The following is a 7,500-nucleotide window of genomic DNA, read 5'->3' on the forward strand; positions in this document are numbered from 1 at the left end:
GCCTGCATTGCTGATCCCATAATTGATATGTTATTGCTTTTTATCATGCTTAGTAGCCATTTTAATATTTTACGTGCTTATGTATTTTTGACCGGTGATTTCAAATCCTATTTTCACTATCATCATCTCAGCAACATGGGTTTCTTCAAACTTAATCTCATTCACTGATTCATTCACTCCCACTTCAGCCATTTACACAGGTTTCGATAATACTAGAACACAGATTTTTAGGCTTTGTTTAGCGTTCATTTACTGTATACACTTTTTGTAGAATGCAGACATTTTCTTTGCTAGCAAAAATTATAACCATTGTAAGATTTTATTCTGAACAATGTATTCGATTCAAAATGGTTCGCTTCTGCTTCGCATATTTTGGAATTACTTAGCGTAATTTATGACCGAAAATGATTCTACATTTCTGTGAGAACTATTTTTATACAAAGATATCTGTCGAATGTTAGTATTTATTTTTAGCCACTTTGAAGTAAAAATACAAGATTCTAGACTATGTTGGTCGGACATAGAGCTTTCTCATTTTTGTCGTATATTAAGAACACGGCGCCATTACGGAAAGACGATAAATTATACGCATTCTTATGACAATCAAACTATTTCAAAGGTTAATACACAAAAAATAATTAACATAAACAGACAGGATTAGACACCTCCATAACAAAAACAATGACTCCCGAAAGGACAAAGAGGTTTTAATGCCTCACTCCTTAATAACATAAACAGCCAAAGAAAAAGACTAAATTGCTAATTCTCACATATAGTGTTGTTTTCTCCACAAAATTAGCGATACAACTAATTGGGTTTATGTTGTTTGAAATAGGGAACAAAATGTTAGGTGAAGGCTCTACCTAAAGGTGAACTACGGCAAAGGTATTAGCAACTGCTGTATCTTTTGTCGAGAAAATTAATTTGTATTGAACGAAAGGGAAGCTATCCTAGATTTGTTTCAGAAAAAACAGAAGATGCTTGTGTATACAGTCAGAGGAGTAATTGCTGGGATGTCCCAAGAGGCGTGTAGGTTAATATGGTATCAATTGACTGCTAAGAATTCTGCAACATGATCAGCGTCTATTTTCCAGTGAATTTTGAATTCATTGCAAGCAGAAATAATCTGCAAAACACCAGCTTATAGACCAAACACTATGCACCATCCCTTTTCTGTAAATAAATCTGCTAATACGCGCAAGAGTGGCGGTGTGGTAAGTAGCTTGCTTACGAACCACATGGTTCCGGGTTCAGTTCCACTGTGTGGCACCTGGGGCAGGTGTCTTCTACTATAGCCTCGGGCCGACCAAAGCCTTGTGAGTGGATTTTGTAGGCGGAAACTGAAAGAGGCCCGTTGTATATATGTATGTATATATATATATATTCTTCTTCTTCATTTTGTTCTTTCTCTTCTTCATCTTTCTCTTCTTCCTTTCCTTCATCTCCTTCCTCCTCCTCCTCCTCCTCCCCTCGACTAGTAGTGGTGCTAGTAGCAGCAGCAGAAGTAGTATTAGTATTAGTAGTAGTTGTTGTTGTTGTTGGTGGTGGTGGTGTTGCTGTTTTTGTTGTTGTTGTTGTTGTTGTTGTTGGTGGTGGTGGTGGTGGTAGTAATACCAGTAATAGCATTAGCCTCGTGCCTATTATTGCCGTATAGCTGCAGGACTGATATAAAATTACCAAAACCAAATAGACTATAGCATTAAATATTAAAAACCACAGGACTTTAAACTCGCGATCACATAACACACACACACACACACACACACACACACACACACACACACACACACACACACATACGCAAACAAACACACACAAGAAGAAATAGATTCGCAAAAACACACTCACACACACTCACACGCAGACACACACCTATAAGGTTTTCTTCATCGAATGCGTCGAATAATTCATATTTTCATTAGTTATATATATTTGTATTAATTTATCTCTATCCGTCACACCAGTCTCTCTAAAACTTTTTCTCAATATTTATATCTAACTCTCTCTCTCTCCATCTTTTTCTAGCCAACATGTCTCTCTTCTCGATGTCTCTTACGCATGCGTACACACACATACACAAACACACATGCAAACAAAATCACATACACACAAATAAAAACACAAACACCTCTCTTTGCCCCCCCCCTCTCTCTCTCTGTCTATATATATATATTTTATATATATATATTTTATATATATATATATATTATATTATATCATATACAATGAAACAAACACACAAACACCTCTCTTTGCCTCTCTCTCTCTATGTATATATATATATATAAATAAAAATATATATATATATTATATATATATACATAAATATATATATATATATAATATATATATATATATATATATATATATATATATATATATATATATTATATATATATATATATAATATATTATATATATATATATATTATATTATAAATATATATATTATAAACACACATGCATTCATCATTTTCCTCTGCATTAGTTTCATTAGAATGTAATTTTCATCAGGTGCAACTCATGAATCCTATTATGATTTTTTAATTCTCCATTAATATAGTAATATACATAATGAGACGTCTTTTTCTCCCTCATACATATCAAAAAAATAAACTACAAAATCCAGAGGATCAAAACCACAAAAGAAGAAAATAATTATTGCAAATATTTCGGATCGATGATGCAGTCTTATCAATTTTTTTCTTCTTTAATACTGGTGTTAATAGTTATTATTGCTCGTAAATTAGAATATTAAAATTACACACACACACACACACAAACAAACACACGTATACACACACGTATACACACACGTATATATATGCATATACATACATATACATACATACATATACATAAACACACGCACATACATACATACATACATATATACATATATATATATATATATATATATATATATATATATATATATAATATATATATGCGTGTATATATATATGTAGTGTATGTATTAATTTGTTATCACCTGCGGGCATATGTTTATGAGCCACCATATATTTCTCAATGTTCCACGTTGGTATTAATTTGAATAATTATTTATCCAACGCTGCTTCCATACATTTATATATATATATTTTGTTTCATTGTTGATATTTAATTTTTGCTGTCATGATTAATTCAATAATACCACCGCTGATGCGATAATAATTTTTGCATTTATTTACTTTTTTGTTATTGAATTTATATTTTTTCATTGTTTTATATTAGATGGAGTATGTTAATTAGCGTCATAATAATGACTAGAAAATGATGAGAAAAACACACTAATCAGAAATTCTCGTTAAAATCCACACGATTGAGAATTATGTGACGAATATCTGAGAGACACATCCACTTTATACACTCTCGTATTGTGCTAGAAACGGCTGCAATATATACCTCAAACAATATACTACCGTTCAGAAACTATAACAACAAATTATGATAAATAATGTGCAATAAATGAACGTTATGCTTATGAATAAACAGATTGATTGATTGATTAATTAGAAAGACGTCATTACGGAAATTCGTGCCGCAGACGTCTGCTGAATCAAAATGAGGCTTTATGAAGAAAGGTGGAAAAAACATTCAAAATGGACGTATTTTTGCCGCTTGATGCAACACATTCAGAAATATACTTTTTTTACTCTTTACTCTTTTACTTGTTTCAGTCATTTTGACTGTGGCCATGCTGGAGCAGGAGCACCGCCTTTTAATCGAGCAAATCGACCCCCGGGACTTATTCTTTTTGTAAGTCCAGTACTTATTCTATCGGTCTCTTTTGCCGAACCGCTAATTGACGGGGACATAAACACACCAGCATCGGTTGTCAAGCAATGCTAGGGGGACAAACACAGACACACAAACATACACATACACACACACACATATATATATATATATATATATATATATATATAATTATATCTATATTGTATAGAGGGCATTATTACACATAAATGCCTCACACTAGGAGGGACAAAGTCATTACTAACAAAATTATACTAATCATACCCAAATGCAGTTTTTCAAAGCAAGACATTTAAAAAATGAATTTAGTTCTGTATCACCGTGATTTCACATTCAACTTACGTCTAATGATCATCAGCAGAACTGATTCTGAACACATCATAAATAAACTAAACTTATATTGTTAAACTTAATTGTTAAACTTATATATATATATATACATATATACGACAGGCTTCTTTCAGTTTCCGTCTACCAAATCCACTCACAAGGCATTGGTCGGCCCGGTGCTATAGCAGAAGACACTTGTCCAAGATGCCACGCAGTGGGACTGAACCCTGAACCATGTGGTTGGTTAGCAAGCTACTTACCACACAGCCACTCCTGCGCCTCCATTTGGTTAAGAGTGTGCTTGGCATTCGATATATCTTGCAAGCGGGGAGACAGCTCCCTACTTTCTCAGTTATCGAGACCATTAGCCCGCACATTTTGACCGTATTACGGTTATCCCTGGTGAGCGCTACTTGTCTTCTAGACATAGCAGTAGTACATCACAGCTTGCATTACATAGAAAATAAATAACACAGTAACTGGTTTTGTAACAAGAAAATTCTCTAGTTAAGAGCTACGCGATAAAAAACGAAAGCAACATCTATACAGGGAAGTAATTTTTTATCGCCATCTAAACATGGCTGTCCACTAAGAACCGGCGATACTGCTATTTAGAAGGCGGCGAGCTGGCAGAAACGTTAGCACGCCGGGCGAAATTCGTAGCCGTATTTCGTCTGTCGTTGCGTTCCGAGTTCAAATTCCGCCGAGGTCGACTTTGCCTTTCATCCTTTCGGGGTCGATAAATTAAGTACCAGTTACGCACTGGGATCGATGTAATCGACTTAATCCCTTTGTCTGTCCTTGTTTGTCCCCTCTGTGTTTAGCCCCTTGTGGGTAGTAAAGAAATAGATATTGCTATTTTAACGCAAGGAGGACTCCTTCTCCAGCTGGTTAACAGGTAGTTGTATATTATAGATTTGATATGTAGTGATATATCAGAAATAGGTAAAACACCAATCGCACGCATCACGACATATTGACGAAAACTCTTGACGTGGTTACAATATTATCGATTCAGTAAAACTCCTGGACATTGTTAACGAATACATGAAAATATGGAAATAAACAAAGCGTTGAGGGCGAGCGTAGTGTGAGTAGTGACTATTCAATGCCTCTTATGCCGTCTATCTTTTTTGTTAATGACCTCTAGAGTGCTTCTACTTTCATACTTAGTTGCTTCGTATGGGTGGGGTGGAGCACAGTGGGCAACAATATTCAAGGTGGGGGTTGGGCAAAAGTAGAGTAGAGAAGGATGATGGATGTAGGTATCTCTAACCCGAAAAGTTCTCAGAAACCAGGAGTATATTTTCCTGGCCAGGTCAACCTTGCTGTTTACGTGGGAGCTTAAGTCTCTGGTGTTGCTGGATGACACTAGGGAGTCACTCGAGGGAAGAACATATGGTAATTTCAGAGTTTTCTCTTTTCCAAAGTGGATCAAATCAACTTTATCTTGATTTAAAAGCATACTGTTTTTCTCCGCCCATTGGACAATAGCAAACAGATCTTACAGAAGGCATGTTTGGTCTCCTATACCCTTTTGAGGCTTTCTGGAATTTGGTATCATCTGCAAAGATTTTCAATCTATTTTGATGACATGTACAATGTCGTTCATGTAAATAATGAAGAGGAGTGGGCCCAATGCAGTACCTTGTTGGACACCAATACTGACTTTGATTGAGCTGGATCGGATTCCCTCAAACACAACATGTTGGGTTCTGTTCGTCAGAAAACATTTTATCCACTGCAGCAGCTTTCCACGGACTCCAATGTTGGACAGTGTCTTCAGCAGGATTTCTTGTCAACTCAGTCAAATGCATTGCTGAAACCAGGGTACATGATGTCAGTGTTGGATTCCTCTCCCAACGCTTTTAAGATGTCATCAAAATGGTGCAGAAGCTGCAACAGACAGTCCCTGCCATCACAGAAACCATGCTGTTTGGGGGTTCAGCAGATTGTTGTTTTCGAGGAAGTGAGTTATACGTGATCTCACCACCCTCTTAAATAATTTAATGATATGAGAAGTGAGTGAAAACGGGCGGTAGTTCACCGTAAGAGATTTGTTTCCCGTTTTGAAGACTGGAATGACAAATTGGGAAAGAAAATTATCAGGAATGCAGCCTTCATCAAAGCTCAGCTAGACGGGGTGTAATTTGATGTCGACACTTCTTCAGGACAGTGGACGGGAACTTATCGGGACCTACTGCCGAGTTGTGCTTGATCTTATCTATTTCTGTTAGGATATCAGGAGCACCAAAAGGTATGTCAGATATGGTCAGTTGAGGGATTACATAACTGATACTAGCCAGATCAACCGCATTAGTGTTACTGAAGACAGAGCAGTATTGTCTCTGCGATATCTCGCACATGGATTTTGCAGCATCATGTACAGTGTTGTTCTCATCAACCTGGGGACTAAGAGTGAAAACTGCTGCTTTATGTTTTATATATGCTGACAACCCCTTCAGTCATGAATGACCATGGGATTGCAACTAGAAAGTTACGCTCCTAGACACAAATCTGGGCAAGGTTATTTATGGAAGACCCGCAGTCGCCCATGCATACCGACCTCCCCTCTCTACGGCATCAATGTTATCCAAGGGAAATGTAAAGCCCGATAAAGCTTGGCACCCGTGACGGCGCAACACATTTCTACAGCTGCATATATGTATGTATGTATGTATGTATGTATGTATGTATGTATGTATGTATGTATGTATGTATGTATGTATGTATATATATATATATATATATATACAAAGAGCAATAAGATTCAAGTTAATTTAAAAAAATTTACTTGAATATGGTACCTAACTTAGATGCACCAAAAAAAACTATACTGATTTAACAATATAGTATGTGGGGTGATTATAAGCGAGAAAGAAGCAACAAGAATGGATAGGTTTTTAGTACGATCGTTTCATACAAGGACAGGTTTTATTAAAAGTTGCAAAGATTACAGCATATAAACGAGTCCCGTACTCATCAGCTAAAATACATGTAAGTTCTCTAGACATCCTAGTGTTTGAGGCTATACTCATGAAGTAATGTAGATAATTAAACAGATTTCTAAAGTTCATTAAAGTTCTTTAAAGATGATGTACAGTCTTATCACAGAATTTTAAAAAAGTTTTGATAGCATCACAGAGAAGGTGACCTAATCCATATGAATTTCCATAGATCTATGGAAATTCATATGGATTAGGTCACCTTCTCTGTGATGCTATCAAAACTTTTTTAAAATTCTGTGATAAGACTGTACATCATCTTTAAAGAACTTTAATGAACTTTAGAAATCGTGTTTAATTATCTACATTACTTCATGAGTATAGCCTCAAACACTAGGATGTCTAGAGAACTTACATGTATTTTAGCTGATGAGTACGGGACTCGTTTATATGCTGTAATCTTTGC

This window comes from Octopus sinensis, linkage group LG21 (genome assembly GCF_006345805.1).
Source record: "Octopus sinensis linkage group LG21, ASM634580v1, whole genome shotgun sequence".
NCBI classification, from domain to species: Eukaryota; Metazoa; Mollusca; class Cephalopoda; order Octopoda; family Octopodidae; genus Octopus; species Octopus sinensis.